Below are 16,038 nucleotides of genomic sequence, written 5' to 3' on the forward strand. Positions count from 1 at the left end.
TAACGTGAAAGAAAAAATTATTTAAGAAATTGCCATTTTCAGTTGGTTGTCACGAAATATGGTAATAAATACGTATAACATTCCACAATGATTGTCAGTTCCAAATAAAACTTTCTGATTAAGGTTAACATCGACGTATGGAAGTATAATTCTTAACATAATCTTACAAAAATTCCAAATATTGAGGAACTATATCTATGAAATCATTACGCCGTTGTATCAGCGAATCAGAAACGACGTTACAAACGGCAACGTCATTTTTCCTTTATGGCCAAATAAAGTAACTTTTAGGCCAATAAAAATGCATTTTACACGCAAGATTGAAATATTTTATTCTAAAGGTTTCAAATGACAAATGCGAAGGTCCTATGTGGAAAGGCATTTTACCTAGTAAACAGTATTGATTGATAATAATAATTCATTAAGGTTGGTAATTAAACTGGATTGCCTCAAATACCATCGCACGGCACCTAATAGGTAGCTTTGGAAAATATGTTTTAGTCGAAAATATTGATTTCATTCCATTCATGACTCCACGTTCATTTATTAAATTCAAAATTCATCAAAAAATAATTGATGACTCTATACTTAACGTTAAAAAAGAGCTAAACAATTTTGTAAATTGCATTTTCAATATGGGTATAGCATGTCATAAACAATAACTCCGTTGTGTCTACTTTAAAGATTTTGCTACTTTTGTTATGGTTTCCAACATAGCATCAGAACGAAATATTGTATTTAACTGCGAGATAAGCCTTGCATTGTCTCATTGACAATGAACGATGTTTCGTATTGTTTTACAAAAACACGAATGATAAAATGTATTAATGTTTTCAGAAATGTTAAAACTTTGCTTACAAGACAACAGACTATTGTATTGATGAAAAAAGGGAATGTGTTTGGATTTAATAATATCTTTATATCACACGCAATCATTACGCCGATGATTCTAATATTTCGCTTGACTAAGATAGTTAGTCCATGCTATGTTATATTGTGTTGTTTGCTCAAAGTGTAGTTAACCACGTTACCTTGTGATATCTTACGTAACGTTGATAAAATGGGTCATTTAACAGCTCGATACTACCATACACACACTACCATCAAGTGAATTAGCGCGACTGTTAAAAATGATATATAAAAAGGAAATTCGACATTTACATAATGATGCTTGTCTTTCGGGCTCAAACGTTAATGCTCGACATTTGCTAAACCGATCGTGAGCATGGTTGGGGGTCGTACACGGTATATTCGTGCGCGTAGGTAGAAATGATAACAGGATTAGAGAGGGGAGGAGAGTAGCGTAATTTACACGTGTAAAACATCTTCTATGTAAACTGGAATGACGATCCAGGGCTTCACAACCAGCAGGGAGTATCTGTTGATAATCACCGAGGCAAACCTCCCCAAACCCAGCGTTATAATGGTGCTGTTGCATTCCGTCAAAGTGTGCAGCGGTTGATGATCGCCTTCTCCCCGGTAAATTGTTCTACACCTGTTTGTGATAATAAAACCCCATTAAAACAGCAATTTCTTGGTCCGTCAGGTCCAGTGTTCAGGATGGCACGAAGCCTGAAAGTCGTTTGTTTGATCATTGACGTAAACCGGACTGACAAGACGACAGTTATGGCCAAACGACAGCTAAGAGAACACAACAACACATAAACTAGAACTATTAAGGTCCAACAGGACTATGGGGAGCTTTTCACTATAGTCAGCTATTTAATAGCGTCCTCAAATTCTCGAAATATGTTTATTTTTGTAGAATTTGATCATAAATCATGATTTAGATTTATCAACTGTAAGCGGAAGGTTTTTATTTCAGATGTTACATTTAAACAATTGCATCACGAACCGATATACATCGAAGACTAATAGTAGCCAAATGATCAATATGAATGAGGTATCCCTTTCAAAATATTAATTCGAACAAAGTTAGAACACCAGATATTTTTTACATTTTTTTCACCATGACAACCTTTTTCAACCTAAGAAAATCACAGCCTGTTAACATATAAGGAAAACTGACTAAGATTATCAATGACATCATCAAGGGAAAAAAAACCTTCGAGGAAGATATTATAGCTTTCATAGCCATCAAGAATGAACGTTATGATCCCTAGCAACGAGAATAAAAATGGTCACAGACAAACGACATAAAGAAGTCGACTTACAGCTCGTGACACATTATATAGAAAAACTGTACCACAAGTGGTAGTTTAAATGGCTTTTTGAACATCATCGACGGTATTTAAACTTGCATCTTTACATTTTTCGGTGTTTTAGACAAACCCATTGAAGTTTTTACTGTCAGATTCCAATTAAAAGAAATGGTACCTATTATATGGGCCTTTGTAGCGTTTGTTGATGCTATCTGTGGGTCGGAGAGTACCGCCGTGTGATGTTTATACGTACAACCGCGATCACTATCAAAACATATATCTGCTCCTGAAAACCGCCTTTGTTATATGCGTAATACTAAGAGCGGGCATTGTCTAAATTAATAGGCCTAATTGATATTACGACATTTCGATGCACTTTCCAGCTAAGTTCGAGATGCCTATCAAGCTGAGATCATACTGTTCGCTTCCTGTCTCTTCTCAAATTAGCTTGAAATGTCAGAAATTACAGCAATATTTACAGTGCAGTCGTGTGACAGGAAGTTAAACGCAGAGTCATAAAAGGTCATGGTCAGGACCACAATTCAATGAATATCAATATTCATCAAGTATATAGTCAAAATGATGTATTCAGCAATTCAGCAGTGGGCAGCATAGCCTTTGGGCATATAGGGGGGGGCAATATCATGGCAACATCGATGACACAAAAACTAAAGACTAAGATGTTATATTAAGGTAAAAGAATATTTAATTATCTCGTCAATGTTAGTATCATTTTATTTTAAATATAACAATTTTAGTGCTATTACATTTAAAAATAGCATTCGGGTACTGTTTAACAAGAATCCTCAAATGCATTATTCATTTCAATTGACTCGACAGCGACAAAATCATCTCAATTAATATACCAATATGTTTTAGGACATGTACATGGTATTGTTTTCATCAAATTGGCTAATTATCTTTGTGACATGAATGCTGAGCCGAGCAGCTTGTCAAGGGACGTTTCTAAGGTAATTAGCCGGTAACTAATGGTTTTTGACCGAGATTCAATAAAATAAATTGTTTTATGATGCTAGTTTAGCTACGACTAGTCAGACCCGTGTATCGGTAGGGCGATACAACAGCTTGCTTGTGGTAATACTTCTCTACTGGCGCCCGACCAACGTATTGATTTGCTATAGTATTTAGAACAATTTGCACTATCCAGTTTTTCCCAGGCGGTACACTTGAGACATAACATAAATAAACAAAACAGATTAAAAAAAACTAGGAAACCGAACAAACCTTCGTAAATAAAACAGAAAAAATAACTCTTTTGATTTATTTAGACTAAAGAAATGTTTCCTTGTGAGAATTAGAAACATCATATTTCACGGAGGTTACGGTAGCATCCGCAGTCGATGTCATTGCGATGATTTTTTGGAAGATTGGTTTGCGTTGAAGGTTAAAAGAGTCGCCGTTCAAGGATTTTTAAAAAAAAGTCATTCTTTAAGCTGAATAATACAAATATTATGGGATCTTTATGAAAGAAATAGCCAAATATCTGGGTTTTTTGTTAGACCCGTTGATGTCTTAAATGTGGTATAGTCACTGGTTTATATTGGCATCATACTGGTTCAGGTCCGAGGATGATTATGAGACAATGTTTTGATTCTGTTCACAATAGAATGTTTGATAATAATTTTCTTCAAATGAATTTAGTAATCACCTTATCTAAAGATTTGGTATCTTAAATAACATAGTTAGCATTACATAATAGATAAGAATGGAGTTACAGGAACGGACAGGCTCAAGTGAATCTATGCAGATTTTCAAATCCACACAAAGCACCATATCTACAATCCAAAGATATGAAAACAAAGACGAAATTGTGTCCAGGATTTTGCATACTATGATTCGAGAGCAAATGAGAAAAAAATGAAAAAAGCTTGCAATCATAAAAACAAAATTCAAAATCTTCTGTCCCCCCTTTTTATCAAAAAACCAAAAGGATTTATCCATACTTCTATTGCTTATCTCAATACTTTTGCCAATTCATAAACAGAAAATTAAATGAAACAAAGGAGATTACTAAATTACTAAATAATAACAAATATTCAGTTGTAAGTTTTAATACATTACACTACTAATTATTACTGCATGTTCATTCAGCTCTGGGCTTAAAGCATTTGTTTTATTTGCATATTGCAATCTTATCATTTTTAAAGAATATGAATATATGTATCTCAATTATCATTTATATAATTCTCCATCCTTTTGGAATTTCTGCCTATCTTATCTCTTCAATTCAGCAATCTTTTTCTGTCGATAACATTTAGGAACTGACCTCTTTCACCTTCGAAAAAGTCAAGTGCAGTAATGAGCCTTAACAGTTTCCGATCATGTCGACTCATATAACATTACAGTATATCACCGGTGTTATACAAACAACGAAATGCCAATGACAAGACCAATGGACGCTGAACATTTGTAAGAGAAAGCAATAGGCTTTATATCTAATTACTTGATTATTTACTTCAACTTATAAACAGTTAAACTAACTCAAGGATGGCTTTGATTGCACACATTAGTCGTTCGTTAAGGATGTGTAAAATATGTGCTTTTATCATTTAGGAAACTGTTTACTAGTGTGTGTCTTCTTGTAGTAGCGGATACCATTGTCAGTTTTATAGTGCAATGGTAATAAGCCTTATAACCAAAGACGACTGACCGTTTTGTTGTTCATTGTTAATGAATCTTGCTACTGAAGACAACTTGCCGCTTTATAGTTTAATGTTAATGAATCTGAAGACAGCTTGCCGCTTTATAGTGCAATGGCATTAAGCCTTATTACTGAAGACAACTTGCCGTTTTTTAGTGCAATAGTCTCAATTCTTGTTACCGAAGCTACTTGCCGTTTTATAGAGCAATACGAATATGTCTAACATCCGAAGACAACTTCCTGTTTTATAATGCAATGGTAATAAGTATAACATCCAATGATAAGGTGCCGTGTGTTGTAGAATGGTAATGAAGACAACTTTGCGTTATATAGTTAAGTTCAATGGTATAAGTCTTACAACCGAAAACAACAATAAGGAATAGGTGTATGATGAAGAAGAGGAAAATCTAGGCTCGAGAAAGTGTCTGTAAAATGAGTTTTAGTGTTGTGTTAATGACGCCTAACCGACATGTGTCGACCGTGCATTAACACGTCCAAGCATGCGTTACTGTGTCACTCAGTTGACAGATTGGGTCTTTTGTAATTTCACACGCGAACGACTCCTACTGTCTATTACGTTATTAACACATGTGCAGTCTAATCATAGCTTCTCTCTGCTAAATCTGGACGAATTATCGTAATGAGAGTTTACCTGTTGGTCAGGTTGCGATTTCCTTAGGCCTATTGAGGTGCCAAAGAATTTCCTGAACATTCCGCTATAAACGTGGCATTTATGGAACCAAGGAAAATGTCAATATGAAAAACGGGGTAATCTTCCCGCAGGCTTCCCACGTGTTTGATTGATTAAAGATCGTGGAAACTAAAGGAAAATTGAGATGGATACTTCTGCATGTTTTTTCAACATTAGACTTTCCAGCATTTTGGACATTCTTAGTCCGCATATCGTTTATTTCCCCTGTGAACCAAAATGGATAGTGATGGCTTATTATTGGTATTGATGCATGAGATCGTACTGACGCATACGGGGCAGGATCAAACAAAAGCAGCATAAGCATATATAGGAAAAAAAATTTGTAACACTAATAAAACTTTAAAAGTTCAACGGCAGAAAAACGACGGAAAACAAACGATTCCTGTCGAGTACCTTCGAAACGAGTTTTATAAAGTTTATAATTACATAATAGAGGGGGCAAAATCAACCAGAGGAAACATTTTATAGTTTACAACACGCTCGGCCAACTAAGGCCAATGAAGATCTCCCTACAATGCCATGTGAAAAATTTCTAAAACCAACATGAATACAATTGTTACAGCAACTTCACTGAATGAACGCGATATAAATAATTATAACAATGACTAGAAGAAGACTTTTAGTCTAACTTCCTACCTTTAGATATGAAACATAATGTGTTCCGTCGAAAATTTCACAACAAATTGATCTGATTTTCGGATTAATTTTTCAGAGATTTTATGAAACATTTCAACATAATTTGAAATCTGATCATGTAATTTTATTCTACAGATTCAAAGTTATCATGTTATGATTTGCCAATATCACAATTGTCTTGACCGCTTGAACAACGGTTAATTGTTGGATATTCGAAACCTTAAGAATTCACACAAATACAAATTGGAGAGATGTAGCGCAGGTAAATTGAAATGTGACCCGAGATCTGTCAAAATTAATAGGTATTTTTTACAATCATTGCATCTAATGACAGGAATTGAACATGATATTTTCTGGGCTTGGATGCTATGCATACTGTAAGTGAGATATTTAATTTGCATCAACAAATCGTAATAAATTCGTTCAAAGAGATTTCATGTTACAAACGTTATTCAGTTCAATAACTGATCTGCCCGAAATCTAATCCAATTTATCGAAAAGGAACTAAAATAATGCTGATTGGATGGTTTGAAACTAACTTGCCTGAATTACTGCCATGTGTTGGTATTTATATTAAATTTTAATGTATAACTTGTACTTCCTCTCTGGATCCCTTTTTGGAAGGGACCTGCCATCACCGGTCGATGTTTTTTCTTCGTAACCTTTGACTTCCAACAGCTATCCTGCCCTAAATGTACCACGTGAGGTAATGAGAGAAGAAATAAATATCTTCTACTTTATAACGAGACACTTCCATTGTACACTATTCTGTTGATTTCAATAATGCTAGAATGGACCACAGCAGCTCGACTGCATGTTAACGCGAGACATTCGTATATTGCGTCGTGCTGATTTAGAAATTGTTACGGCAGTACACGACCTCATTCAAAAAAGGAATTGCATTCAAATTGCTTAATTTTGCGTGACATTTGGATGTATATTGGTGTGGCCGCTGTTGTTTGTGCGACAAGCACAGTTTGGTCAAATTTCGGCGCTGTGATAATTCTAACCCACACATGCTACAACTGTGAATTGTTGAATCTCCACCGCCCAAAATTGAACCAATTAAGAATTTACTATTTTCGCCATTGTACACTACATAGAAAATTATTCTTACCCTACCTTGATTTTAAATTCACTGAGGCAATAATAAGCGATGCTATGTTCGGGCTGTAAATACAACAGTCGGCACTGGTCTAAGTCATTTAAGTCAGATGTCATGGTGTTAAATCATTTTCCGAAAGACTCGAAAACGCCATGTACGTGGGCCTTCTTTTTTGTTTGTTTGTTTGTTTTATTTATTTATTTATTTATTTTTTTTTGCATGTGCAACAAAGATGCAAATTGAGGCAACAAAATCAAACAGCATTAGAAATAGTTGAAAAAATTCTTTAGTATCATCAAAGAGCTCGAGTTGTATACCGCTAATAAAATCATTTAAATAAGAATAATTTAACCTATAATGCTAGAAAAGGTCTTGCGGTAAAGGTTTTATTAATGGCGAAGATTTATGAATAATAAAAGAATGAAACATTTTGAAACATAACTAAAGTAAAGTAAGGTTTGCTTGTAAATCGTTCCTTTATTTGGTAAAAAAAACCATGCTGTATAATGTTGACTAATGCCACAGTAGAAATTAATTTGCTTTTAAACTCTATCTGAAGGAAGCAGTATGTATATTTTGATTATATGGTATTTGGCATAATTCCTCTAAGGACATACGCTCTTACAGCATATATCTTACTGATAGTACATGTACATCACACATAATCTATATAATAATATATATCTCAATTTTAGTGACTGAAATCTAAAAGGAGTATCCAAACGTTTTTGATAACAAGCAATGCATTACAGAGATAGCAGTACAGTATATGAATAATACCGCGGATGTAGTGACGATACAATAAGATATGTCCAGACCTGGATGTGCATGGTTAATAACCTGTTTAGATATCCTTTGCTCCCAGACAAAGAAAACCGTTGCTAGGATGATGTTGGATTCCTGTTTTTACCGATGCTTTCAATTAGGGGCTGTGTTACATGACGGATGACGGAGAAGGCGTATACTGACGGCCGCTCTGCATGTTAGTGTACCAGATTTCGTGTCGGTGTACAGGCGGGTAATTAGCACTACTATACGAACCACATCTGTAATTCAACTATGCACATTCTTCACGTGATTTACACGGGAGCGCGCATTCGTGGTATGGGTAAACTGTCCGCCTAGGTAAATCTATATTAACGGAGAAAAATGATTCTCTAAAACTGCCAACATTTATGGTTACCTTTGTACGTAAGTGCTTCCTGTAAACGAAAGAAATATGTCGAAATATATAATTTATCCTGTTTCGCGAACTGGTATTGCAAACATTGCCAACATGTGAGAACAAGTATTTGCACTTGTAACATGATCAATGGGTAAATCTTTTTAACAATGAGCTATTGAAGCTACCCATTTTAAAGTTATATGAGCCATATTTTTCATGCTCACGAATCAAGATAAGCTTTCAATGTTATTCATCACCAAAAGTTACCAATATTTTGAGAATTACAGTGCTTTCAATGCAAGGGTTTTAATTTTACATGTACAAATAAGAACTGAAAATGATGTCTGGCGATACTGCCACAATCATTGCACAAACATTTATAGTGAAATGAAATGAATACCTACGGTCAGACCATGAAACCAAATCATAGTCTACAATTTCATTTCACATTTTTACAGTATTATTAACAATCGTAAAGTGATTTCTGACGATGTGTTTCCATCTTAACATATATGAGGCACAAAAACCAACAATTTGACAGTACATAATTTCTGTGTTATAACTGAAATTTATAAGATATCTGAAGACGTTTCAATGAATTCCATGGATTTCTTCATCAAACCTTGTGATTTTCAATAGATTAATGAAGTAAAAAATGCATGTCAAAATTTTCGGCCAGTTACGTTACATATAACTTTATCAAATCTTTATTTTGTCATGAATCATATAATCAATTGTAAGCCATTTTAAATTGGTGGTATAGGACTCAAATATCACTGTTTAAATCTTTACACATATTATTATTGCCAGATAAATATTTTGAATGTAATGTGACTATGAATTTGACGTGGAAACAACTCTCACTATCTCTTCCTTTAAACAGACAAATATAAGATAAAACAAATAAGAATGGTAACTTTTCGAAATGTATATCAAGGATGGTATGATGTGTAAAACTCACGTATAACTGTTTCAATAACTTGTATATCTAGTTTCAGTTGTTCAAATGGTGATAAGGCTAATCATAGGTTAACGACAATTTCCAAATCAACATGAATTAATTACTGATAATACGAATTTAAAAAAAATAAGATTCTTAATAACTTCATTCTTTACTTCCTTGATTTTAGTGAATTTCACTAATCATGTGATTAAGCCCATTGTGTTTTGCACAACCGATCCCTTAAAGTGAATAGTCGGGCAAGGATGGCTAAAGTCGGTAAAAATAATGTATCCAGTATAATTTCTTTTGAAATAGAAAAATAAAATATCTCGCCAAAATCTGTCTGCGTACGCAGAAATTAATTTAAAGTATAGGAATCCTAAAACGTCCTCCCGGCTGACTATGTCCGTGGTTACATTTCCACGCAGTCTCGCTTTCAATGCTTTCAACTTTCCTTTACTTTAATGGTCAGAACTGGGAAACGTAAGCAGAACTTGGCCGTCGTATTAATGTGTGAGAACTTTTGGAAGGCCAATGAACGCATTACGACTGGTTTTCTTTGCCCGACTATTCACTTTAATGTTAATGTATTCAAGTTATTAATTATACTTTTTTCAAACATTATAACGACATCAAGCTAATAAAATGAGACCCGCACATCACTTTAAGGATATCACACTTTCAACAAATCTGTTGGCAAATATATACAAACTGTAATGGTCAATCTGTTAATAACCTTGGTTAGATTTGACGAATTGAAGATAATACAAATAAGGAGGAATGTTCTAGTTGTTCGAAGTCAAAAACATTATTTATGCATATATGTACGAAACAAGAACATTTGAATTGAATATCGTTAGTGAATCGTGTACTTAAGTCGATTAGTTTAGTAAATCGTGTACATTAAGTCGAATGTCGTTTAGTAAATTGTGTACATTAAGTAACTTCTATCTAAACTCGGTTTGACAGTAGGAATATCCGATATGCCTGAATCTAAAGTTTGGATTTAATCTTTTATTGGCAAATATCTAGTACATTTTGTGAAGCGGGATATACAAGTCATTTCTCTGGAAGACAAAATCGTATTAGATGAGCACTCTGCGGTGTCCCAGAACCTTTACTATACATGACTGTGCGTTATGTAATAGCTAACAAATTCGTCCTACTGCAGATTTGGCACGATGTTATCAAATGCCTGTTGAATGTTGTTACAACTCTACCATCGATCGTGCGTACCATTCCCTATACGTTAATCACAAGATTTCACTGGGCTTTATCCTACGATAAATGTTGGTTGAAAATACACAACAGAAAGACCGCCAGTTTTTTTTTTTTTTGTCAGCATCAGTGAATATGACACTAAGAATATGGCGCATTCTAATGGTGTCCTGAGGGAGAATAAGATAAACGAGAGACACGATGGTGTAACATGTCATATTGTTATTTGTAACACGACCAGAGATAATGAGATAAGCGGGCAAAATCCGATAATTAGAGTTAAAGGCATTTGATTACAGAACATTCACGTTTCATTACAAATCAAACAAATATTTTTTTTACAAACAGCGACTCTTCAATAGGGAAATTTCAACCTGTTTGCTGTGAGTCGGAGTTTGTTAGGGATATGTTTTTATCAACCGCAAATTTGATCCCGTCACTTACAGATGAATTATAATGTTGAATAAGTCAAGCTTTTCCAACATAAATTTCATACTAGTTTTTTATGACTCAAAAGGAAGCTGGTATATTGGCTTGCATCTAACCTGGTTATCGCCGTCCTTTGAGACAACGAATCATTAGCCACCGGCTCATCCATAGGTTTTCAAAAACCATTTGTTTTAACGTAATATAAAGGACGTTATCGATAATGCAGAAAGAACTTTGGTTTATATATATTTTATTTGAGTGATGACCGTTTTGTGTTCATTTGAAAATAATACTGCCTGATGTTGGGATTGGAATGTACTTTACGATCCGAGAGATTGATATGCTGAGTTTTTCCTTATTATTGTATTTTATTTTCATATTCCTTCAAATACTAGCCATTGAGAGCAGGAAACGAAAATGAAAAATTGAGTCGGGATAGACGGAAATAATCAAATAAAAATGAAATGTATCATGACATAACGTGAGGTGACGTCAACAGAGGAAATGTGATAAACCTGTTTATTGCGTTTAAGTCAACAGAGACATTCTACACACCATCAATTCTATATAAAAAAGTATTACAATTATTGCTATGACTTATTGCTAGAATTTCTTTGCTCCCATACGGCTTTTAATAAAGACAAAACTGTCATTTTGATCATTATTGCATTCTTTTGGTATCAAACTATTTTATAGGATAAAAGTACAAATAAAGAATAGTTAAAGTCATACCATTATGGCGCAGATTGCTCACTAAGATAATTCTACGAATATGACGTTGACGTTATGATTCACATTACATGTATGTTCCTATTTGTTAGAAAATTATGTTTAAGTTTTATTTCCTGGGAATGTTAATTGATATTGAATATATTGTCAAGTCTAATGTGCAACAGTAAACAATTATATGTTTCTACATTGTACAGTTTTCTCTTGGGTGATATCAAATCAGAGAGAGTTACAGAGAAGGCTTCAAGCTCCTGCTGTTTTTTAACAACCATTTGGACTTCAAAGACGAAATGAATATAACGCGTCTTGACGTGGGACTACGAGATATATTCCAACGTAACACAAGAAAAAACGGGCAATTTTGACATATTACAGCTTCAATCATTATTCTATTGTGCGTAACCATATTCTATGTAGAATAAAGATTCGATGTGTGCTCAATTATATTTATTTATTATATCTTTATTTCCCCATTTCGAAGAATACATAACTAGAAGAACAGGATACAATATCAAGCATGGTTTAAAATTTGCAAGGATTAATATAAGTGATGATTCAAGCATGATGCAAGTTATTCTTAACTTAGCTGTATTCTATGTAGAATTCGGTTTTGAATTGTTCTTAAGTATGTGATATTGTAGATTCACGTTATGTGTAACTATTAATTCGTGCCCTTTTACATTGCTATCTCATTAAAACTAAACACACCGAACAGTACACCCCGACCGGTCAGATTATACTGACAATAGGCAAACCAGTCGTCCCACTCCATTTAAGCTGAGTACAAAGAAGGAACTTTTAAACGAAAATAACGATTAGATCAGAACCATTATCTGTACTGTTACATATAAAACGCCCGTGTTTAACCTGAGCTACCTGGATCAAACTGCAATAAAACATTGGACATTTCACGCCTTATTTAACTCCTATCTTTTACTCCTACACGGTACGGTATACTTCACAATCAGGCAATCGAATCGTAATCGTTACAATATAAATTACCTTTTATAATCCAACATCTACTTTAATTGATATTTGATACGAACCATCGACATGTTAGTGTAATCCAACAGGAAAACTTATCAACAGAAGGCAAGTACGTAAGAATGACGTCGAGAACCATGAACCATGGACCATGTTTATGGTAATTATTATCTAAATTAAACATAAAATTTCAAATCATACACTTTGTTACAAATCAATAGACATCTGTTTTGTAACAAATGAGATTACTCAACTTTAGTAAATACATTGGAGATTTACAGAGATTTTGGCGCCAGAATGCTCGTTATCTGCATCACACCACGTGCGTCTGGCGCTCTTTCTCACGTGCAGAATGGACACAGCCGAGTGATTTCAGTCGGTAATAAACCAGGTGTTACGTCAAATTTAGATCTATCAATGCCCTACTGCGTAATATCACCTTATTTATCAATCGAAGATCAATCCAACAGATCAAATAATTAGAGTTTCATAACCAACTCGTGTTATTCTCTAATGAATGAAACGGCGAGGGTAAAATCACGGCATTACTGGTGACGTTTGACCTTGAGAGAAGGTCACCGTTCCTTAGATACTGTCCTAGATAACCATAGCCATGGACTGAAGTATGTCTTACTGTAGTTTGTAACAAGCAACAAGACATAGTGTCCCGTGAGAACATATTGACATCAATCACAGGACACCTTGTAAAATCGAACGTGTGTACTGCACGGCCAGTGTGGCGAGAACCACTGTATTAACATACATGTTTTATATATGCATAACTGCTCCGTAAAATCTAGTTCAATTTTGTCTATTCGCTGGTTCCGTTAATCATACCATATGAAGTTATACACATGAGAGATGATGTATAATGAGGGAAGGAAGAGGACTCCCCAGATATTTGAAATTTCTCAATGTTTTGGCACAGATTCTGGTCGTACATCTCAGATACGTTCTACGGCATGTACATAAAGATGTCATCTCTCGACTTATGTTTCTATGCATTTGTGATTTGCGTAATAGCTATACGTGTTAAAGAATGCATCACAATGTACAATATACACTTCAACATTTCATAGCATTAAAGCCATTGTCTATATTTTGACAATGTAGCCTATTTTTACAAATACCTTGACAATAGAAAACGTTCGGTGTACATTGCAGACATTCTCATGCATAAATAACTGTTGAATCACGTTGACATTTATAAATATTTCCAAAGTTTATTTTTGTATCATGTGCATACTACTATGTCTACTATTGATGTTAAAAACTCCGGAAAAAGTTATTTAACGTTGATTTGCATAATTTATTTGATGTTGAAAACTTCATATGCAATAAAACGTATGCTATTGCAAGTGACCTGCTATTTTATTAGTACAATATGCATAGTATCGTTAAGTGGTAGTCACGTTGAACGTTTTAAAGTATACTTTCGCTCAGTGTGAGCATTAAAGTGAAAAAAGACCCATTGTTTTAATCAAAGATCTGGTATGTTACTTTAGGGGACAGAAGTGAGGCAAGATGCCATATCAAGCAAGGTATCATGTGTGTATAATGCATACATATTGTTCCTTGCGTTTACTCCTAAAAATGTTTACATGCATCAACATGATTCTGGGACCATTCCAAGACAGCAAATCAAGTCTAGGTTTTGCAATTTGCAGGAAAATGTGTTCAACAATACTAGAATGAAGCCAGCGATAATAGTTATTATCAAAAGCAATGTTTTCTATTAGCAAAGCCACGATAAAATTTACATAGAGTTTGTTGTTACATGCCAATTCTTTAAAAACATCTAATAGCTGTTTTCTGAAACTATTATTGTATGCATATCATTTTCACCTCCAACGACGGAACATTAAGGAAATTTGTATCGACTATTTAATTACAAGCAAACACGTTCGATCACGACTACAAATTAACAAAACAAATCTTTGGAATTGTTCTCAACAGACTGGTATGATTCGTAAATTACAACACAACTATTAGATCAACGCACCAGTTAGGATAAACAAATCTAACGACGAGATGCTAGCGGATAAAAATTGGCCAATTCAGCAAAATCTAATCAATTGTCATCATTAAATTCTCCCCTACACTCACTAATCATTATTGTCGAGCTAATAAAGACTTTTTTTTATTTTACGAAAAAAGCCCAGATAATAAAAAAAATATTTAAGATACATAAAATTGAAAATGATTTAGATAAAATGTTATTATAGTTTTATCCTACCTGGTGTAATGTCGTTGAAGGCTTTGTTTAATCTGTTGACAATTGTCCGTCCAGTACGCACATTCTTGACCAGAAATGAATTGTTACGTAATCCAAGGACTTTTACACAACTGTTGATCGACTAATTTCTTTAAAGCCTCGAGATCGATACATTGGTTGTGAGGCTCAGTAAGACACAGGGTACCGTCTTGGTCACACGCGCTGTGTGGCGAACAGAGAGCTTATAGCCCTTCGCTAGGATGAGATCCGCACGCGCTGAACGCTGTTACCGGTTGTCGACTCGGCGGTTAGTCTGTCCCTACGCTGTACTTACACACGGTAATAAACACTACTGTACTGTATTATAGGTATCATAACATCGACGTTGCCAAACTACGATTTATAGGAAACATAGTTCGCATAGTGATATATCTTATTTTGTATAAACAGAACGTCCAGGGAAAATAATTAACAGAAAGTATGTTTTCACAGTCAAGAGTTTTATTCAATGTTTCTTCATTTTATAAGACACAAAAATCAACATTTATTGATTTTTTTACCGTGTCATGTATTTTTCCATTGCAGTATATTGTAATACATCGTTTAAAGATAGTGTAGGCGGTTTCAATTGTTTCTTTTTTAAATTTTAAATGTTGTTAAAATTCAACAGCTGACACATTATGATTTATCATCAATGTCCTTTAAGGAAACATCATGCTTTGAGTAATTGAACGGTATCCTGAGCAGGAAAATATCACACTTCACACATCATTCATAACGATTACCATAAGGATGCTTGTAAAAACAGGTATAAACATTATGCAAAATATCGACGACAGCTTGCATTAATAGAATACAAAATACATTGATCGAAAAATCAACATTTCCATATGAATGCTTAAATGTACATAAATCTAACCAATTAAAGTTTGCCATAGTTTTTGATATTTTGTGATTGAGAGAATGTTATGAAATATTTGTGTCGTCTTGATTTGTAGAACTGAAATATATGTTTACATATTATGGAATTCATTGTCTGAACAAACTTAAACAAAACACAACGGAAAAAATCCTACTC

At 34.2% G+C, this 16,038-nt stretch overlaps 1 protein-coding gene across 1 annotated transcript in view; it reads right to left on the reverse strand.

Annotated features, from left to right (window-relative positions):
• LOC138323806 (glutamate receptor ionotropic, NMDA 2A-like) overlaps window positions 1-15,258 on the reverse strand; it is a 71,245-nt gene extending 55,987 nt beyond the window's left edge. The window contains exon 1 of the mRNA XM_069268658.1: window positions 14,982-15,258. The gene's annotated coding sequence lies outside the window, so the exon portion shown is untranslated. The remainder of the gene's footprint in view (window positions 1-14,981) is intronic.
• Between the last annotated feature and the right edge of the window lie 780 nt (window positions 15,259-16,038).

Source organism: Argopecten irradians, chromosome 5 (assembly GCF_041381155.1).
Source record: "Argopecten irradians isolate NY chromosome 5, Ai_NY, whole genome shotgun sequence".
Taxonomy (NCBI): domain Eukaryota; kingdom Metazoa; phylum Mollusca; class Bivalvia; order Pectinida; family Pectinidae; genus Argopecten; species Argopecten irradians.